The sequence below is a fragment of the Aquarana catesbeiana genome, linkage group LG06, assembly GCF_042186555.1.
Source record: "Aquarana catesbeiana isolate 2022-GZ linkage group LG06, ASM4218655v1, whole genome shotgun sequence".
Classification (NCBI taxonomy): Eukaryota; Metazoa; Chordata; class Amphibia; order Anura; family Ranidae; genus Aquarana; species Aquarana catesbeiana.
This window is the reverse complement of record NC_133329.1, coordinates 55,336,950-55,360,894: the sequence shown is the minus strand read 5'-3', so window position 1 is coordinate 55,360,894 and position 23,945 is coordinate 55,336,950. Positions and strand designations below refer to the sequence as shown.

General features: G+C 46.9%; 1 long non-coding RNA gene across 6 annotated transcripts in view; it reads left to right on the top strand.

The window, feature by feature from the left end:
* LOC141148440 (uncharacterized) overlaps positions 1-23,945 on the top strand; it is a 52,890-nt gene that overhangs the window by 3,883 nt on the left and 25,062 nt on the right. The window contains exons 1-3 of one of the 6 annotated variants that reach the window (XR_012245209.1): positions 13,806-14,069; positions 14,175-14,331; positions 14,493-14,613. The exons of 4 other annotated variants lie outside the window; for them this stretch is intronic. This is a non-coding gene — a long non-coding RNA (uncharacterized lncRNA). Of the gene's footprint in view, positions 1-13,805; positions 14,070-14,174; positions 14,332-14,492; positions 14,614-23,945 lie in introns of those variants that run through there. One more of the 6 variants, XR_012245211.1, reaches the window with a different exon arrangement.

Sequence of the window (23,945 nt, the reverse complement as noted above, 5' to 3'; positions counted from 1 at the left end):
AGCCCCCCCCCCGCAGACCCTGACAACCAACAGCCAGGGTTGTCGGGAAGACGCCCTTGTCCTCATCAACATGGGGACAAGATGCTATGGGGTGGGGGGCCCTGCAGGGTGCCCCCCCTCCCCCAAAGCACCCACCCCCATGTTAAGGGCATGCGGCCTGGTACAGTTCAGGGGGGTCGCTCGCTTGTCCCCACCCCCTTTCCTGACCGGCCGGGCTGCGTGCTCAGATCGGGGTCTGGTATGGATTTTAGGGGGGACCCCATGCTGTTTTTTTGGTGTTGGGGGTTCCCGTTAAAATCCATACCAGACCTAACGGCCTGGGATGCCCCGCGACGGGGCTCGCAAGGTGTCAATCTCACCAATAAATGCGGCGAGATTCACTTCCTTTTCGAGTCCCGTCGTACCCGAGTCACATTCAAAATGAACAGACTTGTGTGGGCAAGTCCGTTCATTCTGAAAGTCCGCCGTAACTCCGGCGAAAGTCCGTCGGAAAGACGGGCGGACCTAGCCTGCTGGAAAGTCCGGTCGTGTGTAGGCAAGTCCGTCCGTTCAGGTAGTCCGGCGGAAAGACTGTCGGACCAAGTCTGCTGGAAAGTCCGGTCGTGTGTACGAGGCAAACGTGGTGAGTTAAAATCAGAGTTGGTGGAACTGGTCTAAGTGGTGAGTTAAAACCAGAGTTGGTGGAACTGGTCTAAGTGGTGAGTTAAAACCAGATTTTAAAACAGGAGGTTATAACAGGGGTCATAGTACCTGTGTAGTTTGAGTACCTGAGTAGTGTGTGTGGATCTTTAGTACTTGTGTATTGTGTACTGTATACTTGTGTGTTGTGAGTAGGGATGAGTTTCGTGTTCGAATCGAACGCATGTTCAACTCGAACATCGCCTGTTCAATCGTTCGCCGAATTACAAGCGATATGGGCCGTTCACGCCAAATTCGAGTGGCGCGCCACGGCCCATAATTCACTGTGGCATCGCAGTGCATTGCTGGCTGGTGATTGGCTAAGTATGCACTATGACCCACATGCTTGGCCAATCACAGCGCCGTCTGTACAGAGAGCCGTAATTGGCCAAAGCCAGGGTAGCTTTGGCCAATTATGGCTCAGGGGGTTTAGTACACACCCCACACTATATAAGGCCGCCTGCACGGCCGCCCTGTGTAGTGTGTTCCGGCATTGAGAAAAAGATAGACAGTGTCATTAGATTTAAGTTAGATAGAGTAGGCAGGCGAGTCAGTTAGCTGCACTTACAGTGTATTGTGTGTATATATATATATATATATATATATATATATATATATATATATATATACACATCCTAGGTGTTATATATATTACACACACACTGTATTCAGTTTAGCTAGATCCGTTCCTGTTATTCTCTTCCTACTACTGACAGGCATGCAGGTGTTTTCACAGTATTTACAGCTACCTGAAGAAAATTGCTGGTGTTCTTCTGATCCTATCAGTCCTATTAGCTACAGTATTTATAGTTAGTGTAGTGCGTCCTCTGCACAGTGTGCATCTAAAGCTACCTGAAGAAAATTAGTGTTCTTCTGATCCTATTAGTACAGTACCGCAGGCAGCTGCAGTATTTACAAGTTAGTTTAGTGCGTCCTCTGCACAGTGTGCACCTAAAGCTACCTAAACAAAATTAGTGGTGTTCTTCTGATCCTATTAGTACAGTACCGCAGACAGCTGCAGTATTTACAAGTTAGTTTAGTGCGTCCTCTGCACAGTGTGCACCTAAAGCTACCTAAACAAAATTAGTGGTGTTCTTCTGATCCTATTAGTACAGTACCGCAGGCAGCTGCAGTATTTACAAGTTAGTGTAGTGCGTCCTCTGCACAGTGTGCACCTAAAGCTACCTGAGGAAATGAGTGGTGTTCTTCTGATCCTTTTAGTACAGTACCGCAGGCAGCTGCAGTATTTACAATTTAGTGTAGTGCGTCCCCTGCACAGTGTGCACCTAAAGCTACCTAAAGAAAATTAGTGGTGTTCTTCTGATCCTATTAATACCACAGGCAGGCAGCTACAGTATTTACAGTTAGTGTACTGTGTCCTCTGCACAGTGTGCACCTAAGGCTACCTTAGGGAAATTAGTGGTGTTCTTCTGATCCTGTTAATACCACAGGCAGGCAGCTAGAGCATTTACAGTTAGTGTAGTGCATGCTCTGCACAGTGTGCTCCTAAAGCTACCTGGAGACAATTGCTGTTGTTCTGCTCCTATTAATACTACAGGCAGGCAGCTACAGTATTTACAGTTAGTGTACTGTGTCCTCTGCCATAGTGTGCACCTAAAGCTACCTGAATGAAATTGGTGGTATTCTTCTGATCCTATATTAATACCACAGGCAGCTACAGTATTTACAGTTATTGTACTGTGTCCTCTGCACAGTGTGCACCTAAAGCTACCTGAATAAAATTGGTGGTGTTCTTCTGATCCTATATTAATTCCACAGGCAGGCAGCTACAGTATTTACAGTTATTGTACTGTGTCCTCTGCACAGTGTGCACCTAAAGCTACCTGAATAAAATAGGTGGTGTTCTTCTGATCCTATTAATACCACAGGCAGGCAGTTACAGTATTGCAGTTAGTGTACTGTGTCCTCCGCACAGTGTGCACCTAAAGCTACCTGAAGACAATTGCTGGTGTTCTCATACTAATACTACAGGCAGGCAGTTGATTCTGCTAGCTGCAGTATCAGTATATATATAGTGTACTGCTTTGCTCAGCTACATCGCACTGCAGGCCATTAGTAGGGATGAGCTTCGCGTTTGAGTCGAACCCATGTTCGACTCGAACATCGTCTGTTCAATCGTTCGCCGAATTGCGAACAATATGGGCCGTTCGCGCCAAATTCGTGTGGCATGTCATGGCCCATAATTCACTGCAGCATCGCAGTGCATTGCTGGCTGATGACTGGCCAAACATGCACTATGACCCGCATGCTTGGCCAATCACAGCGCTGTCAGTAGAGAGAGCTGTAATTGGCCAAAGGCCAAAGTGTTCCGGCGTGCTTAGAGAGAGAGAGAGAGAGAGAGACAGTGTCATTTCATTTGAGATAGCTAGATTAGGCAGGACAGTCAGTGAGTTAGCTGCACTTACAGTGTATTGTGTATATATATGCAACCCAGGTGTTGTGTGTATATATATATATATATATATATATATATATATATATATATATATATATACACATATATACACACTGTATTCAGTTTACTGACAGGCAGTCTTGTCTTGTTACAGTGTTTACAGCTACCTGAAGAAAATTGCCGGTGTTCTTTTGATCCTATTAGTACCACAGTCAGGCAGCTAGACTATTTACAGTTAGTGTAGTGCGTCCTCCTCACAGTGTTCAGCTAAAGCTACAAGTTAGTTTAGTGTGACCTCTGCACAGTGTTCAGCTAAAACTACAAGTTAGTGTAGTGCGTCCTCCTCACAGTGTTCAGCTAAAGCTACAAGTTAGTTTAGTGTGACCTCTGCACAGTGTTCAGCTAAAACTACAAGTTAGTGTAGTGCGACCTCTGCACAGTGTTCAGCTAAAGCTACAAATTAGTGTAGTGCGTCCTCACAGACAGTGTTCAGCTAAAACTACAAGTTAGTTTAGTGTGACCTCTGCACAGTGTTCAGCTAAAGCTACAAGTTAGGGTAGTGCGTCCTCCTCACAGTATTCCGCTAAAGCTTCAAGTTAGTGTAGTGCGTCCTCCTCACAGTGTTCAGCTAAAACTACAAGTTAGTGTAGTGCGACCTCTGCACAGTGTTCAGCTAAAGCTACAAGTTAGTGTAGTGCGTCCTCCTCACAGTGTTCAGCTAAAGCTGCAAGTTAGTTTAGTGTGACCTCTGCACAGTATTCAGCTAAAGCTACAAGTTAGGGTAGTGCATCCTTCTCACAGTGTTCAGCTAAAGCTACAAGTTAGTGTAGTGCGTCCTCCTCACAGTGTTCAGCTAAAACTACAAGTTAGTGTAGTGTGTCCTCTGAACAGTGTTCAGCTAAAGCTACAAGTTAGTGTAGTGCGTCCTCCCCACAGTGTTCAGCTAAAACTACAGGTTAGTGTAGTGCGACCTCTGCACAGTGTTCAGCTAAAGCTACAAGTTAGGGTAGTGCATCCTCCTCACAGTGTTCAGCTAAAGCTACAAGTTAGTGTAGTGCGTCCTCCTCACAGTGTTCAGCTAAAACTACAAGTTAGTGTAGTGCGACCTCTGTACAGTGTTCAGCTAAAGCTACAAGTTATGGTAGTGCATCCTCCTCACAGTGTTCTGCTAAAGCTACAAGTTAGTGTAGTGCGTCCTCCTCACAGTGTTCAGCTAAAACTACAAGTTAGTTTTTTGCGAGCTCTGCATAGTGTTCAGCTAAAGATACCTGTAGAAGGTTGGTGGTGTTTTCCTGATCCTATCACTACCGCAGGCAGCTAAATAAGCTACAAGTTAGTATTTTGCAAGCTCTGCACAGTGTTCAGCTAAAGCTACAAGTTAGTGTAGTGCATCCTCCTCACAGTGTTCAGCTAAAACTACAAGTTAGTGTAGTGCGACCTCTGCACAGTGTTCAGCTAAAGCTACAAGTTAGTGTAGTGCGTCCTCCTCACAGTGTTCAGCTAAAACTACAAGTTAGTGTAGTGCGACCTCTGCACAGTGTTCAGCTAAAGCTACAAGTTAGTGTAGTGCGTCCTCCTCACAGTGTTCAGCTAAAACTACAAATTAGTGTAGTGCGACCTCTGCATAGTGTTCAGCTAAAGCTACAAGTTAGTGTAGGGCGTCCTCCTCACAGTGTTCAGCTAAAGCTACAAGTTAGGATAGTGCGTCCTCCTCACAGTGTTCAGCTAAAACTACAAGTTAGTGTAGTGCGACCTCTGCACAGTGTTCAGCTAAAGCTACAAGTTAGTGTAGTGCGTCCTTCTCACAGTGTTCAGCTAAAGCTACAAGTTAGTGTAGTGCGTCTTCTGAACAGTGTTCAGCTAAAGCTACAAGTTAGGGTAGTGCGTCCTCCTCACAGTGTTCAGCTAAAACTACAAGTTAGTGTAGTGCGTCCTCCTCTCAGTGTTTAGCTAAAACTACAAGTTATTTTTTTGCGAGCTCTGCACAGTGTTCAGCTAAAGCTACAAGTTAGTGTAGTTCAGCTAAAACTACAAGTTAGTGTAGTGCGACCTCTGCACAGTGTTCAGCTAAAGCTACAAGTTAGTGTAGTGCGTCATCTGAATAGTGTTCAGCTAAAGCTACAAGTTAGTGTAGTGCACCCTCCTCTCCGTGTTTAGCTAAAACTACAAGTTAGTTTTTTGCGAGCTCTGCACAGTGTTCAGCTAAAGCTACCTGTAGAAGGTTGGTGGTGTTTTCCTGATCCTATCACGACCGCAGGCAGCTAAATAAGCTTCAAGTTAGTTTTTTGCAAGTTCTGCACAGTGTTCAGCTAAAGCTACAAGTTAGTGTAGTGCGTACTCTGAACAGTGTTCAGCTAAAACTCCAATTTAGTGTAGTGCGACCTCTGCACAGTGTTCAGCTAAAGCTACAAGTTAGTGTAGTGCGCCCTCGTCACAGTGTTCAGCTAAAACTATAAGTTAGTGTAGTGCGACCTCTGAACAGTGTTCAGCTAAAGCTACAAGTTAGTGTAGTGCGTCCTCTGAACAGTGTTCAGCTAAAGCTACAAGTTAGTGTAGTGCGTCCTCCTCACAGTGTTCAGCTAAAACTACAAGTTAGTTTTTTGCGAGCTCTGCACAGTGTTCAGCTAAAGCTACCTGTAGAAGGTTGGTGATGTTTTCCTGATCCTATCACTACCGCAGGCAGCTAAATAAGCTACAAGTTATTTTTTTGCGAGCTCTGCACAGTGTTCACCTAAAGCTACCTGTAGAAGGTTGGTGGTGTTTTCCTGATCCTATCACTACCGCAGGCAGCTAAATAAGCTACAAGTTAGTTTTTTGCGAGCTCTGCACAGTGTTCAGCTAAAGCTACCTGTAGAAGGTTGGTGGTGTTCTCATACTATAGGCAGGCAGTTGATTTTGCTAGATGCAGTATCAGTATATATATATACATATACACACACACACACACACACACACACACACACACACACACACACACATATATATATATATATATATATATATATATATCCCAGCTTAGAAGGTCAACAAAGAGAGGCAGACAGTCACAAGCCAATAAAAGAGGGCAAGCAGGCTCTGCTTCTAGAGGCAACAGTGCTGGTCATCGAGAAGGTGCATCCTCATCAACACATGGCTGTGGAATACGCTTGGCCTTTTTTTCGACAGCTGGCCGTGTTGAGCCGCAACATGCGGAAGACTTGGTCGAGTGGATGACCAAGATGTCCTCATCCTCCTCATCCTCTCTCACCCATGCTCAGGGTACTTTGTCTGGCAAAGCAGCTGCAAACGCGGCCTCTTCCCTCGGCTCAATGGCATCAGTGACTCCTTCCCTAGCCCCACCATGTCCTCCTGAGGAGTCCTTCGAACTGTTTGACCAGAGTGTTGGGTATATGCTCCAGGAGGATGCCCAGCATTTAGAAGGCTCTAATGATGATACTGAGCTAGATGAAGGCAGTAACGTGAGCACGGACAGAGGGGGTGCCCAAGAAGGACAGCAATCTGGCAGTCATGCTCTGCCTGCTGCAGCATACTGCCAGGTTTGCTCCAGTGATGAGGAGGGAGGGGATGTTGAGGTCACTGACTCAACGTGGGTGCCTGATAGGAGAGAGGAGGAGGAGGAGGCACATCACCAACGAGGCAGGATGACCTCCAGGGGCCAGCCTAAGGGCAACACACTGACTGCATCACACCCCAAAGCTCCGCAAGTGCAGGGCGCTGCTGTCTCTGTGCGTTATTCCAATAGTTCTTTGGTGTGGGCCTTTTTTGAGAAGAGTGCATCAGATCACACCGCTGCTATTTGCAACATATGTCTCAAGCGTATCTCGCGTGGCCAAAACATCTCCCGCTTGGGCACCACATGCTTGACCAGACATATGTTGACCTGCTATGCAGTTCTGAAAGATTGGAGGGTTATTAGATCTCATCACAGGATGGACTGTGGAGGTCTCATATGTAGAGCAGTGCCAACGTCCTATTTTAAGTCTTAGAAAAAAGGAAGGGGGGTAAAAATACCCAGGAGAACGAAACAGATGGACTTTGTAGGCACCAATCATAAAAATCAACGTAAACTTTTATTTATACACAAATTTAAAAGGAATTACATAAACGTAAACATTTTTTAAAAAACACAGTACATTGCGGAAATTGGTATTATATGTCACTACATAAATGTATGAGAACGGATCGGGGAATAGCCCCTATACCAGAGGGGGGGATAAACCCCTTCCCTTCCCATTAAATAACCTCAAACTGATATAGCTCGGTATGGCTCTACATGTTTCGCAAATTTGAATGCTTCTTCAGGAGAATGTTTGGGTTACCTGTAATGGGAAATAGAGAAGGACATACACCAAAAAACAAAAAAACAAACATACAGTAGCATATTAATATTATTTTTGCATAAAGACTTTTCAATAGTGCGTCTCAATCAGAACCACTGAGTACCGTGAGGAAGCGATCCCAAAGGCCCAAGATTCAACTCGCATATGGTGACCTGTGATAACATGCGGGGGACGTGTCTGGTAAAGAGATTTATATCACCAGTAGACTCAAGGGGGGTAGTGAGCTAGAAAATCCCAACTGTCCAAAAAAGGGGGGTAATAATAACCAATGTACATCTGTGGTAAAACCGGAACATTCATATGTAGAAGAGAGCATAAAGGCACAACTAGATGGGGGGTGGGGGTCAGGGAGGGAAGGAAAGAGAGAGAGGCAAGGAAAGGGGGGGAGGGGGGAAGGGAGAGAGAAAGGAGAAACCAAAAAGGGGGAATAGACAGAGGAACTGGGATATAGCAAGTAATGTACCAGCCAGAGTAAATGGCTCCGTCTTCAGATCAGATAGAGGTTATGGATAATTGAAAAGCCATGCATTCAGAGACAAAGCCTCCAATGACCAAGGTGCATAAGGGAATCCAGAAACTGTAATCTGAAGATGTAGATAATATCTAATTAGCCAATATTGAGACCAGCTCCTTATAGTGTGCCGTTATACCGATAAATCAAATGGCATAAACAGATCCTCATATACATGCTAAGTACAGGTATGCCTATAGGGTTAAATAATTGCACATGAAGGACTGCTCCTACCTTGTAGGGTAATACAGGTGAGCAGGTCTTGTAAACAGCATAAATCAGCTACTTGCTTGTAAACCTGGCACAAAATAGATCTTGACTAACATGGCTGCAATAGAGCTCTGATCCTATCCCAGCAATAGGGATGAGCCGAACACCCCCCTGTTCGGTTCGCACCAGAACATGCGAACAGGAAAAAAGTTCGTTCGAACATGCGAACACCGTTAAAGTCTATGGGACACGAACATGAATAATCAAAAGTGCTAATTTTCAAGGCTTATATGCAAGTTATTGTCATAAAAAGTGTTTGGGGACCTGGGTCCTGCCCCAGGGGACATGGATCAATGCAAAAAAAAGTTTTAAAAACGGCCGTTTTTTCAGGAGCAGTGATTTTAATAATGCTTAAAGTCAAACAATAAAAGTGTAATATCCCTTTAAATTTCGTACCTGGGGGGTGTCTATAGTGTGCCTGTAAAGGGGCGCATGTTTCCTGTGTTTAGAACAGTCTGACAGCAAAATGACATTTTGAAGGAAAAAACTCATTTAAAACTACCCGCGGCTATTGCATTGCCGACAATACACATAGAAGTTCATTGATAAAAACGGCATGGGAATTCCCCAAAGGGGAACCCCGAACCAAAATTTAAAAAAAAAATGACGTGGGGGTCCCCCTAAATTCCATACCAGGCCCTTCAGGTCTGGTATGGATATTAAGGGGAACCCCGGCCAAAATTTAAAAAAAAAAATGACGTGGGGTTCCCCCTAAATTCCATACCAGACCCTTCAGGTCTGGTATGGATTTTAAGGGGAACCCCGCGCCAAAAAAAAAAAAAAAACGGCGTGGGGTCCCCCCAAAAATCCATACCAGACCCTTATCCGAGCACGCAACCTGGCAGGCCGCAGGAAAAGAGGGGGGGACGAGAGTGCGGCCCCCCCTCCCTCCTGAACCGTACCAGGCCACATGCCCTCAACATTGGGAGGGTGCTTTGGGGTAGCCCCCCAAAACACCTTGTCCCCATGTTGATGAGGACAAGGGCCTCATCCCCACAACCGTGGCCGGTGGTTGTGGGGGTCTGCGGGCGGGGGGCTTATCGGAATCTGGAAGCCCCCTTTAACAAGGTGACCCCCAGATCCCGGCCCCCCCCCTGTGTGAAATGGTAAGGGGGTACATAAGTACCCCTACCATTTCACGAAAAAAGTGTCAAAAATGTTAAAAATGACAAGAGACAGTTTTTGACAATTCCTTTATTTAAATGCTTCTTCTTTCTTCTATCTTGCTTCATCTTCTGGTTCTTCTGGCTCTTCTGGTTCTTCTGGTTCTTCCTCCGGCGTTCTCGTCCAGCATCTCCTCCGCGGCGTCTTCTGTCTTCTTCTCCTCGGGCCGCTCCGCACCCATGGCATGGGGGGGAGGCTCCCGCTCTTCTCTTCTTCTCTTCTTCTTTTCTTCTCTTCTTCTCTTCTTCTCTTCTTCTTCATTTTCTTCTCCGGGCCGCTCCGCAATCCATGCTGGCATGGAGGGAGGCTCCCGCTGTGTGACGGCGCTCCTCGTCTGACAGTTCTTAAATAACGGGGGGGCGGGGCCACCCGATGACCCCGCCCCCCTCTGACGCACGGTGACTTGACGGGACTTCCCTGTGACGTCACGGGGAATGCCACAGGGAAGTCCCATCAAGTCACCGTGCGTCAGAGGGGGGCGGGGTCACCGGGTGGCCCCGCCCCCCCCCCGTTATTTAAGAACTGTCAGACGAGGAGCACCGTCACACAGCGGGAGCCTCCCTCCATGCCAGCATGGATTGCGGAGCGGCCCGGAAAAGAAAATGAAGAAGAAGAGAAGAAGAGAAGAAAAGAAGAAAAGAAGAAGAGAAGAAGAGAAGAGCGGGAGCCTCCCCCCCATGCCATGGGTGCGGAGCGGCCCGAGGAGAAGAAGACAGAAGACGCCGCGGAGGAGATGCTGGACGAGAACGCCGGAGGAAGAACCAGAAGAACCAGAAGAGCCAGAAGAACCAGAAGATGAAGCAAGATAGAAGAAAGAAGAAGCATTTAAATAAAGGAATTGTCAAAAACTGTCTCTTGTCATTTTTAACATTTTTGACACTTTTTTCGTGAAATGGTAGGGGTACTTATGTACCCCCTTACCATTTCACACAGGGGGGGGGCCGGGATCTGGGGGTCACCTTGTTAAAGGGGGCTTCCAGATTCCGATAAGCCCCCCGCCCGCAGACCCCCACAACCACCGGCCAGGGTTGTGGGGATGAGGCCCTTGTCCTCATCAACATGGGGACAAGGTGTTTTGGGGGGCTACCCCAAAGCACCCTCCCAATGTTGAGGGCATGTGGCCTGGTACGGTTCAGGAGGGAGGGGGGGCCGCACTCTTGTCCCCCCCTCTTTTCCTGCGGCCTGCCAGGTTGCGTGCTCGGATAAGGGTCTGGTATGGATTTTTGGGGGGACCCCACGCCGTTTTTTTTTTTTTTTTTGGCGCGGGGTTCCCCTTAAAATCCATACCAGACCTGAAGGGTCTGGTATGGAATTTAGGGGGAACCCCACGTCATTTTTTTTTTTTAATTTTGGCCGGGGTTCCCCTTAATATCCATACCAGACCTGAAGGGCCTGGTATGGAATTTAGGGGGACCCCCACGTCATTTTTTTTTTTTTAATTTTGGTTCGGGGTTCCCCTTTGGGGAATTCCCATGCCGTTTTTATCAATGAACTTCTATGTGTATTGTCGGCAATGCAATAGCCGCGGGTAGTTTTAAATGAGTTTTTTCCTTCAAAATGTCATTTTGCTGTCAGACTGTTCTAAACACAGGAAACATGCGCCCCTTTACAGGCACACTATAGACACCCCCCAGGTACGAAATTTAAAGGGATATTACACTTTTATTGATTGACTTTAAGTATTATTAAAATCACTGCTCCTGAAAAAACGGCCGTTTTTAAAACTTTTTTTTGCATTGATCCATGTCCCCTGGGGCAGGACCCAGGTCCCCAAACACTTTTTATGACAATAACTTGCATATTAGCCTTTAAAATTAGCACTTTTGATTTCTCCCATAGACTTTTAAAGGGTGTTCCGCGGCATTCGAATTTGCCGCGAACACCCCAAATTGTTCGCTGTTCGGTGAACTTGCGAACAGCCAATGTTCGAGTCGAACATGAGTTCGACTCGAACTCGAAGCTCATCCCTACCCAGCAAGGAGCTATCTAATAAGCTCCCAGGACCGCCATCTATATCAGGGAGTAAGAGAAACATCAGGTTTCATCTAGTTGCACAAACAGAGTACAGCTACAGAGCATTTAGTTTAGATTTGTATAAATCCAGCATACTCTTACCAGACAGCTTGTTTTGTTCAACAGGTGACACCCAGGCATCAGAGCGCCATGGAGGGTAGTGGCGTGGTATAAGGCTGTTACTGACAGCCTTAAATACACGTCCCAATCAGGTGTGTAGGACATGCATCACCTGATTCGGCTGAACGGAGCTGCGCACGCACTCACATCCCATCGCACATGCTCAGTGGTCAGACAGGCCTCTGTCATGGAAAACGATGTGAGGAGGGAGAGCAGTCCTATAGGTAATAGATCTATGAGCTCCCCCTAGTGGTTCCTCCTAGATACAGCGTGTAAAGCGCTGTAAAGGCTGGGACCAACAGATGGAAAGTCTGGAGATATCAACGCACACATCATGGAGTGTGCATTGTAAATCCAGGGGGAGAGGGGTAGATCTACACCGAACACCGCAGACACCATCCCCCAAAGAGCAAGGGGAGGGCAGAATGCGGCTTACCAACGAGCAACTTAGCAGCCACACCATGAGGTGTTGGTATGGCTAAGATACATCGATGACATTTTCATCATATGGACCGGGTCCCAACAAACACTGGCTTCTTTTGTAGATCATCTAAATAACAATACGTTTAATTTAAAGTTCACTTACAATAGCGACTTACACAAAATTTTGTTTTTAGATCTAACGATCTACAAGGACGCCAATCTATGTCTGGCCACTACACTTTACCGCAAAGAGACGGCAGGGAATATGATACTTCATGCCTCTAGCGCCCACCCGTCCACCCTGGTACGAAGTATCCCCTATGCACAGTACATCCGCCTTAGGAGGAATTGTACTACTGATAATGATTTCAAACACCATGCGGACTTACTGAGGGAACGTCTCCTTAAACGGGGATACTCCAAGTCCCTACTCCGCAAAGCCTTTAATAAAGCCTGTGACCAATCTAGAAATGCACTCCTTTTCTCCAAGGAACCCAGGGGGAGGAACATTCAACGACGAAATTCATCACACAATACTCGCACCAACAGTACCAATTACGCAATATACTACAGCAACACTGGCATATTTTATCTGAGGACCCCATCCTAAAGAAATATATCAGTGACCACCCTGAGATCATTTTTAAAAAAGCACCATCCTTGCGTGATAAGCTGACTAGGAGCCATTTTGCATCCTCACAGGCTCAAACGACCAATAGAATGGGTATATACACTTGCGGACACTGCTCTTTTTGCCCCTGGGTATCCACAGGCCACAAATTCCAATTGCCCAACGGTGAGACATTCTGTCCACGTTTTCGGGCAGACTGTAACACCCAAGGTGTAATATACTTGATGACGTGTAGATGTGGGATATTCTATGTGGGTAAGACCATCCGCCACTTATGGCAAAGGATACGTGACCACGTATATTACTCAACAAATGGGAAAATGCTTAGTCCCATTAGTAGACATCTCGATTTATGCCACAGATTCGACACCTCTGTTGCGACTTTTATTGTCCTAGCAGTAATTCCTCAAGACCCAAGGGGGGGTGATTGGGACAGGAGGATACTCCAACAAGAGGCCAAGTGGATTGAACGCCTGAATGCCACACGGTGGCCAGGCATTAATGAAGTACAATCCTATAAATCCTTTCTTGGATAAAAATTTAGGGTTGACCTATATGACAACCAACTAAGGCCGAATGATTTATAGCAATTAGGTAACACGCAGTTTACCATAGTCTATAGTCCCTAGAAATTTGCACTATCAATCCACTGGCCCCTCCCTCTTCAGGACAGGAGATCCCCCTGTCCACTGCTCTGTCCATCACGGGCACTTCTGCAGCTAAACACAGTCTATTATACCCCTTGCTAGTGTTGTGTATGGATATTAGTGGTCTTACCGAGTTTAAGTATTATTTAATTGCAGGAAATCGCAAACTTGTAATCACACTGTTATTTGCAAAATGTATATGCGTATTGTATTTCTTCTATCAGCATTAACTATTAGTATGCATTTGTAAGTTGTATCACCATGAATGGAGTCATTCCCTTCATGGTAACGAATATTTTAATCATGTAGACTGGCCTTGCGTCTCAGGCCAGTTACAAGTACTGAGGTAAGCTGACCCCGGTCCCTATCAACTTGCTGGTGTCTGGATCACATGTGCGGCCGGTAAGCCGCATTCTGCCAACCCCTTGCTCTTTGGGGGATGGTGTCTGCGGCGTTCGGTGTAGATCTACCCCTCTCCCCCTGGATTTACAATGCACACTCCATGATGTGTGCGTTGATATCTCCAGACTTTCCATCTGTTGGTCCCAGCCTTTACAGCGCTTTACACGCTGTATCTAGGAGGAACCACTAGGGGGAGCTCATAGATCTATTACCTATAGGACTGCTCTCCCTCCTCACATCGTTTTCCATGACAGAGGCCTGTCTGACCACTGAGCATGTGCGATGGGATGTGAGTGCGTGCGCAGCTCCGTTCGGCCGAATCAGGTGATGCATGTCCTACACACCTGATTGGGACGTGTATTTAAGGCTGTCAGTAACAGCCTTATACCATGCCACTACCCTCCATGGTGCTCTGATGCCTGGGTGTCACCTGTTGAACAAAACAAGCTGTCTGGTAAGAGTATGCTGGATTTATACAAATCTAAACTAAATGCTCTGTAGCTGTACTCTGTTTGTGCAACTAGATGAAACCTGATGTTTCTCTCACTCCCTGATATAGATGGCGGTCCTGGGAGCTTATTAGATAGCTCCTTGCCGGGATAGGATCAGAGCTCTATTGCAGCCATGTTAGTCAAGATCTATTTTGTGCCATGTTTACAAGCAAGTAGCTGATTTATGCTGTTTACAAGACCTGCTCACCTGTATTACCCTACAAGGTAGGAGCAGTCCTTCATGTGCAATTATTTAACCCTATAGGCATACCTGTACTTAGCATGTATATGAGGATCTGTTTATGCCATTTGATTTATTGGTATAACGGCACACTATAAGGAGCTGGTTTCAATATTGGCTAATTAGATATTATCTACATCTTCAGATTACAGTTTCTGGATTCCCTTATGCACCTTGGTCATTGGAGGCTTTGTCTCTGAATGCATGGCTTTTCAATTATCCATAACCTCTACCTGATCTGAAGACGGATCCATTTACTCTGGCTGGTACATTACTTGCTATATCCCAGTTCCTCTGTCTATTCCCCTTTTTGGTTTCTCCTTTCTCTCTCCCTTCCCCCCCTTCCCTCCCCCCCTTTTTCTTTCCCCCCTCAACCCCTTTCCTTGCCTCTCTCTCTTTCCTTCCCTCCCTGACCCCCACCCCCCATCTAGTTGTGCCTTATGCTCTCTTCTACATATGAATGTTCCGGTTTTACCACAGATGTACATTGGTTATTATTACCCCCCTTTTTTGGACAGTTGGGATTCTCTAGCTCACTACCCCCCTTGAGTCTACTGGTGATATAAATCTCTTTACCAGACATGTCCCCGCATGTTATCACAGGTCACCATATGCGAGTTGAATCTTGGGCCTTTGGGATCGCTTCCTCACGGTACTCAGTGGTTCTGATTGAGACGCACTATTGAAAAGTCTTTATGCAAAAATAATATTAATATGCTACTGTATGTTTTTTTTGTTTTTTGGTGTATGTCCTTCTCTATTATTTCCCATTACAGGTAACCCAAACAAGCTCCTGAAGAAGCATTCAAATTTGCGAAACATGTAGAGCCATACTGAGCTATATCAGTTTGAGGTTATTTAATGGGAACGGAAGGAGTTTATCCCCCCCTCTGGTATAGGGGCTATTCCCCGATCCGTTCTCATACATTTATGTAGTGACATATAATACCAATTTCCGCAATGTACTGTGTTTTTTAAAAAATGTTTACGTTTATATGATTCTTTTTAAATTTGTGTATAAATAAAAGTTTACATTGATTTTTATGATTGGTGCCTACAAAGTCCATCTGTTTCGTTCTCCTGGGTATTTTTACCCCCCCCTTCCTTTTTTATAAGACTGCTATCCAGTTCGTTGGTAAGCCTATCTAAAAGACCCACCCCTTCCGTGAGTTTGTGGAATGTGCGGTTCCTCAGTGGCAGGTACCCAAACGCCACTTTTTCTCACGGAAGGCGATTCCGGCTCTCTACCGGCATGTGGAAGGCAATGTCTTGGCCTCGCTGGACAGGGCGGTCAGCGGTAAGGTGCATATTACCGCTGACTCATGGTCCAGCAGGCATGGACAGGGACGTTACCTAAGTTTCACCATGCATTTGGTGACTCTGCTGGCAGCTGGGAAGGATGCAGGACAAGGTGCAGTAGTGTTGGAGGTTGTTCCGCCACCACGCCTCCAAAATGCCACTACTAATGATTTTGACACACCTCTCTCCTCCACCCCCTCCTCTTCTTCTTCCTCCATGGCCTCTTCATGTGCTTTGTCCTCAGAACCAGCAGTGCTCCGTAGCCATTCAAGGGGCTACGCAAGTATGCAGGCCAAAATATGCCATGCGATGCTTGAGCTGATGTGCTTGGGGGACAGGAGCCACACTGGGGCAGAGGTTCTGTCAGCTCTGCAGGGGCAGGTTCAGAGGTGGTTGACGCCACGCCAACTTAAGGCAGGAATGGTGGTTTGCGACAATGGCACCAACCTCCTCTCTGCCCTCCGACAGGGACAAATGACCCATGTGCCCTGTTTGGCTCACGTCCTTAACTTGGTGGTGCAGCGGTTCTTGGGCAGGTATCCGGGCTTACAGGATGTCCTGAGGCAGGCCAGGAAAGTCTGTGTGCATTTCCACAGATTTTTCATATAATGCCAGTGCTCGGCTGGCAGACCTCCAAAAGGAGTTTAACCTGCCCAAGAACCGCCTAATCTATGACATGCCCAACAGGTGGAACTTAACGTTGGCCATGCTGCAGCGGCTGCACATGCAGCAGAGGGCCATCAATGAGTACCTCTGCGACTATGGCACCAGGACAGGGTCAGGGGATCTTGTTTTTTTTTTCCCCACGCCAGTGGGCCATGATCAGGGATGCATGCACTGTCCTGTCACCATTTGAAGAGGCCAGGAGGATGGTGAGCAGTGACAGTGCATGCATCAGTGACACTGTCCCCCCTTGTCCACCTGTTGGAGCACATGCTGCATGGAATAATGGACAGGGCACTTGAGGCAGAACAGAGGCAGGAAGAGGAGGACTTCCTTAGCTCTCAAGGCCCCCTTTATTCAGACAGTGTTCCTGCATGCCCGCCGATCACACAGGAAGAGGAGGAGGATTGTGTCAGTATGGAGGTGGAGCCTGGCACTCAGCATCAGCAGCAGTCTTTAAGGGATAAGTCCCAAGAAACACATGGACTTGTACGTGGCTGGGAGGAGGTGGCTGCGGACCATGTCGTCCTTAGTGACCCAGAGGACTCCGGACTGAATGCCTCAGCAAACCTACGCTGCATGGCCTCCCTGATCCTGCAAAGCCTGCGTAAGGATCCTCATATTCGTGGTATCAAGGAGAAGGACCAATACTGGCTGGCAACCCTCCTTGATCCATGTTACAAGGATAAGGTTGCGGACCTTATCTTGCCATCGCAAGAGGGAGCAGAGGATGATACATCTTCGGGAGGCCTTGCAGAAAGGTCTGTGCAACACGTTCCCAGAGACTGGGAGGTTACAAACTCCTGTTTCTGGACAACGTGTTGCTGAGGCTTCGGTCAGTCAAAGAAGGAGCAGTGGAGAAGGTGGCCGTATGACCGATGCGTTCAGACAATTTTTTAGTCCGCTGGAACCAAGGTATGATCGGTTCCAGCAACCATCGCCAGCGTCTGTTTTACATGGTGCAGGAATACCTAGGGGCAAGATCTGACTTGGACACCTTTCCCCCCCGAAAATCCTCTGGGATATTGGGTCTTGAGGATGGATCACTGGCCAGAGCATGCACAGTATGCAATTGAGCTACTGGCCTGTCTTGCGTCCAGTGTTCTTTCGGAACGCACATTCAGTGCTGCTGGAGGCTTTGTAACCTATCACAGGGTGCGTCTGTCCACCGACTCGGTCGATCGACTGACCTTCATAAAAATGAATCAGTCTTGGATCACCACCAGCTACCAAGCACCTGATGCTCATGTAACCAAATATTTTTTTTGAATTGTAAATTCCCATTAAGACTGCCTATGCTGATGCTGAGTGACTATCCTGTTATGCCGAGTGACTATCCCCATCCTCCTCAATGATCATGCTGATAGCTTGTAAGAATATTTTTGGTTCTGGGCGCCGCCACCAGTGGCTAAGGCCCAATTTTTCAGCCCCTGTTTATCAGGGGCATGTAATTGCAATTTTTGATGCAATACTTTGCAGAGGGGCTCGTTCCTGCGTTCCAACTAGAGTATCTGTGAGGGATTGCAGTGTTGTGGCACCAGCACCAGTGTCTAAGGCCCAATTTTTCTGCCCCTGTTCAACAGGTGCATGTAATTACAATTCTTGATCTAATATTTCACAGCAGGGCCCGTTCCAGCTCCCACCAAGAGTAACTGTGAGGGCTTACAGTTCTGTTGCAACACCACCACCACTAGGGATGAGCCGAACACCCCCCTGTTCGGTTCGCACCAGAACATGCGAACAGGAAAAAAGTTTGTTCGAACACGTGAACACCGTTAAAGTCTATGGGACACGAACATGAATAATCAAAAGTGCTAATTTTTAAAGGCTTATATGCAAGTTATTGTCATAAAAAGTGTTTGGGGACCTGGGTCCTGCCCCAGGGGACATGGATCAATGCAAAAAAAAGTTTTAAAAACGGACGTTTTTTCAGGAACAGTGATTTTAATAATGCTTAAAGTCAAACAATAAAAGTGTAATATCCCTTTAAATTTTGTAGCTGGGGGGGTGTCTATAGTATGCCTGTAAAGGGGCGCATGTTCCTCGTGTTTAGAACAGTCTGACAGCAAAATTACATTTCGAAGGAAAAAAGCCATTTAAAACTACTCGCGGCTATTGCATTGCCGGTCCGACAATACACATAGAAGTTCATTGATAAAAACGGCATGGGAATTCCCCAAAGGGGAACCCCGAAGCAAAAAAAAAAAAAAAAAAATGACGTGGGGTCCCCCTAAATTCCATACCAGACCCTTCAGGTCTGGTACGGATTTTAAGGGGAACCCCGCTCAAAAAAAAAAAAAAACGGTGTGGGGTCCCCCCAAAAATCCATACTAGACCCTTATCCGAGCACACAACCTGGCAGGCCGCAGGAAAAGAGGGGGGGACAAGAGAGTGTCCCCCCTCCTGAACCGTACCAGGCCACATGCCCTCAACATTGGGAGGGTGCTTTGGGGTAGCCCCCCAAAACACCTTGTCCCCATGTTGATGAGGACAAGGGCCTCATCCCCACAACCCTGGCCGGTGGTTGTGGGGATCTGCGGGCGGGGGGCTTATCGGAATCTGGAAGCCCCCTTTAACAAGGGGACCCTCAGATCCCGCCCCCCCTGTGTGAAATGGTAAGGGGGTACAAAAGTACCCCTACCATTTCACTAAAAAACTGTCAAAATTGTTAAAAGTGACAAGAGACAGTTTTTGACAGTTCCTTTCTTCTATCTTCCTTCATCTTCTTCTGGTTCTTCCTCCCGCGTTCTCATCCAGCATCTCCTCCACGGCGTCTTCTATCTTCTTCTCCTCGGGCCGCTCCGCACCCATGGCATGGGGGGAAGCTCCTGCTCTTCTCTTCATCTTCTTCCTCTTCTTCTTCTCTTCTTCATTTTCTTCTCCGGGCCGTTCCGCATCCATGCTGGCATGGAGGGAGGCTACCGCTGTGTGACGGCGTCTCCTCGTCTGACGGTTCTTAAATAATGAGGGATGGGGCCACCCGGTGACCCCGCCCCCCTCTGACGCACGGTGACTTGATGGGACTTCCCTGTGACGTCACGGGGAATGCCACAGGGAAGTCCCGCCATGTCCCGTGCGTCAGAGGGGGGCGGGGTCACCGGGTGGCCCTGCCCCCCGTTATTTAAGAACCGTCAGACGAGGAGACGCCGTCACACAGCGGGAGCCTCCCTCCATGCCAGCATGGATGCGGAGCGGCCCGGAGAAAAAGAGAAGAAGATAAGATGATAAGAAGATGAAGAGAAGAGCGGGAACCTCCCCCCCATGCCATGGGTGTGGAGCCGCTCAAGGAGAAGAAGATGGAAGACGCCACGGAGGAGATGCTGGACGAGAATGCCAGGGGAAGAACCAGAAGAGCCAGAAGAAGAAGATGAAGGAAGATAGAAGAAAGAAGAATAAATAAAGGAATTGTCAAAAACTGTCTCTTGTCATTTTTAACATTTTTTGACAGTTTTTTAGTGAAATGGTAGGGTACCCCCTTACCATTTCACACGGGGGGGCGGGATCTGGGGGTCCCCTTGTTAAAGGGGGCTTCCAGATTCCGATAAGCCTCCCCACCCGCAGACCCCCACAACCACCAGCCAGGGTTGTGGGGATGAGGCCCTTGTCCTCCTCAACACGGGGACAAAGTGTTTTGGGGGGCTACCCCAAAGCACCCTCCCAATGTTGAGGGCATGTGGCCTGGTACGGTTCAGGAGGGGGACGCTCTCTTGTCCCCCCCCTCTTTTCCTGCGGCCTGCCAGGTTGCGTGCTCAGATAAGGGTCTGGTATTGAATCTTTGGGGGGACCCCACACCTTTTTTTTTTTTTTTTTTTTTTTTTTTTTTTTTTTTTTGGCGCGGGGTTCCCCTTAAAATCCGGTATGGAATTTAGGGGGACCCCCACGTCATTTTTTTAAAAATCTTGGTTCGGGGTTCCCCTGTGGGGAATTCCCATGCCGTTTTTATCAATGAACTTCTATGTGTATTGTCGGACCGGCAATGCAATAGCCGCGAGTAGTTTTAAATGGCTTTTTTCCTTCGAAATGTAATTTTGCTGTCAGACTGTTCTAAACACGGGAAACATGCGCCCCTTTACAGGCATACTATAGACACCCCCCAGCTACGAAATTTAAAGGGATATTACACTTTTATTGTTTGACTTTAAGCCTTATTAAAATCACTGTTCCTGAAAAAACGTCCGTTTTTAAAACTTTTTTTTGCATTGATCCATGTCCCCTGGGGCAGGACCCAGGTCCCCAAACACTTTTTATGACAATAACTTGCATATAAGCCTTTAAAATTAGCACTTTTGATTTCTCCCATATACTTTTAAAGGGTGTTCCGCGGCATTCGAATTTGCCGCGAACACCCCAAATTGTTCGCTGTTCGGCAAACTTGCGAACAGCCAATGTTCGACTCAAAGCTCATCCCTAACCACCACCACCAAAGGCCCAATTTTTCTGACCCTGTTCAACAGGGGCATGTAATTACAATTCTTGATCTAATACGTTCCTGCACCCACCAAGAATAACTGAGAGGGCTTGTGGCAACACCAACACCTAAGGCCCCAATTTCTGCAGAGTATATAGGGCAGGCCCCTACTTTCAAGCATCCAACTTACAAACGACTCCTACTTGCAAATGGAAGGAGACAACAGGAAGTGAGATGAAGTCTACCCCTAGGAAGGGAAATTCTCTCCTGTAATGCCCCGTACACACGGTCGGATTTTCCGACGGAAAATATGTGATAGGACCTTGTTGTCGGAAATTCCGACCGTGTGTAAGCTCCAACACACATTTTTCATCGGATTTTCCGACACACAAAGTTTGAGAGCAGGATATAAAATTTTCCGACAACAAAATCCGTTGTCGGAAATTCCGATCGTGTGTACACAAATCCGATGGACAAAGTGCCACGCATGCTCAGAATAAATAAAGAGATGAAAGCTATTGGCCACTGCCCCATTTTTAGTCCCGACGTACGTGTTTTACGTCACCGCGTTTAGAACGATCGGATTTTCCGACAACTTTGTGTGACCGTATGTATGCAAGACAAGTTTGAGCCACCATCCGTCGGAAAAAATTCTAGGATTTTGTTGTCGGAATGTCCGAACAAAGTCCGACCGTGTGTACGGGGCATAAGAGTTAATATGGGAAAAACGTGTCTCCTTTCCACTGATGCTTTATCACCAATCCTTGTTTCACTAAAAACCCCAAATTTTCAAAAAACATTTGTCATTGGGACAGAAAGTGAGGTAAAATCTTCTGAAGAGGAGCACAGACAGCAAAACAAATGTCACAGTATTATAATAACCCTTCCCTATGTTTTCCAAAAAGCTTAAAAATAGATTTTTTGGCTGGAGCTACACTTTAAAAATGTGCCAGTTCAAAATTAAAAACAGATTCTACTTAACAACAAACCTACAGTCCCTGTCTTGTTTGCACCGCCTGTATACTGCTGTTCAGGGGGCCTGGGGCCCCACGCCTTTCTTTTTTTTTAGTTTGGGTGCAGGGTTCCCCTTTAATATCCATACAAGACCCAAAGGGCCTGGTAATGGACTGGGGGGGTACCCATGCCATTTGTCTCACTGATTTTCATCCATATTACCGGGACCGGACATTAAATTAAGGCCGTAAGCAGTTTTAACTGACTTTTATTACTTTAAAAATGTAATTTTGTGCAGGGACTGTTCTAAGCACGGGAAACATGTGCCACTTTACAGGCATACTATAGTCACCCCCCAGGTACGATATTTAAAGGAATATTTCACTTTTTTTTTCTCACTTTAAGCATCATTAAAATCACTGCTCCCGAAAAAACATCAGTTTTTAAAACTTTTGTTTGCATTGATACATGTCCCCTGGGGCAGGACCCGGGTCCCCAAACACTTTTTAGGACAATACCATGCAAATTAGCATTTAAAATTAGTACTTTTGATTTCGAACGTTCGAGTCCCATAGACTTCAATGGGGTTCTAACGTTTGCGGGTTCTGGTGCGAACCGAACCGGGGGGTGTTCGGCTCATCCCTAGTTGTGAGTGCACGTAGGTCTGCGTGTGCACGTAGGTCTGCGTGTGCACTTAGGTCTGTGAGTGCACATAGTTCTGCGAGTGGATGTAGTTCTGCGAGTGGACGTAGTTCTGTGAGTGGTCTGTGAGTGCACGTAGGTCTGCGAGTACCTGTGTATTGTCTTGTTGAGTACCTGTGTATTGTCTTGAGTATTGGTGTCAGGAAGCTAGTTGTTAGGTAATATGGACAGGGTATAATCCCCAATCCTCATTAAATTTAATAGGTACGATGCCCAGCGGGTGTGGAGAGGCGACTTGTTGTACATCTTGCGGCATGTATGCGTTCCTTGATCATCCGATCAAGGGTGAATACTGCTGTGCAAAATGTAAGCACATTGTTTCCCTGGAAGCCCAGGTTCTGAATCTGGGGAAACAACTGTCAGCACTGAGAAGTCCCTCCACACTAAAGGAGAGCCAGGAACGTACACGGCAGGTGCCAGCACAGAGGTGGGTGGAGACAAAGAGGTGCAGGCAATAGCAAAGAGTAGATGAGTGACAGTCAGGAAGGGTAGAGGGGGAAGTCTAAGGAAGGCTGATCAAGGGCTGGAGCATCCCAATAAGTACGTTCCATTGAGTGACATTGGTGAAACCAGTCAGGGATCTGCACTGCTGGAACTGAGGGACTCTCCTAGCTGACGGGGAAAGAACTCCTCCAGTGAGAATGGGGGGAAGCGAAGGGGAAGGAAAGACAGATTCTGGTGGTAGGGGACTCAATTCTTAGACGGACAGAGAGGCCAATCTGTAACAAAGACCTGAAGCGCCGAAAGGTATGTTGTCTACCGGGCGCTCGGGTTCTGCACATCATGGATCTGGTGGACAGATTACTGGGAGGGGGAAGACCCAGCTGTCATGGTGCACGTTGGCACCAATGACAAGGTCAGAGGCAGATGAAGTGTCCTAAAGAACGATTTTAGGGACTTAGGAGCTAAATTGAGGAAAAGGACCTCCAAGGTAGTATTCTCAGGAATACTACCAGTACATTGAGCCACACCAGAAAGGCAGAGGGAGATTAGGGAAGTAAACAAGTGGCTAAGGAGCTGGTGTAGTAAGGAGGGGTTTGGGTTCCTGGAGAACTGGGCTGACTTTTCAGTCGATAACCAGTACAGTACTATAGAAGGGACGGACTGCACCTAAATGAGGAGGGTGCAGGTCAGCTGGGAATAAAGATGGCCAAAAAGTTAGAGGAGTTTTTAAACTAGGTGATAGGGGGAGGGTCCAGAGGTAGAGCTAGTCAGTGTGGAACATATTCCAGAGGGTAGTATTGGGGGCATTAGTGGTAGGTTGACCAAAGCGCATAAACCCAAGGTAAGTATAGTAGCAAGTCCTAGTTGCAATCTCGGAACACCCAATAAGAGGATAATATGTGACCGCTCGAAACTACGTGGCATGTTCACCAATGCCAGGAGCCTGGCGGACAAGATGGGCTAACTAGAGATACTGTTGCACGAAGAGGATTTGGATTTTGTGGGAATTTCAGAGACCTGGTTCAACAGCTCTCATAATTGGCTGGCAAACATTCAAGGGTATACCCTTTATCGCAAGGATAGAGAGGGTAAAAAAAGGGGGGTATGCCTATATATCAAGAATAATAT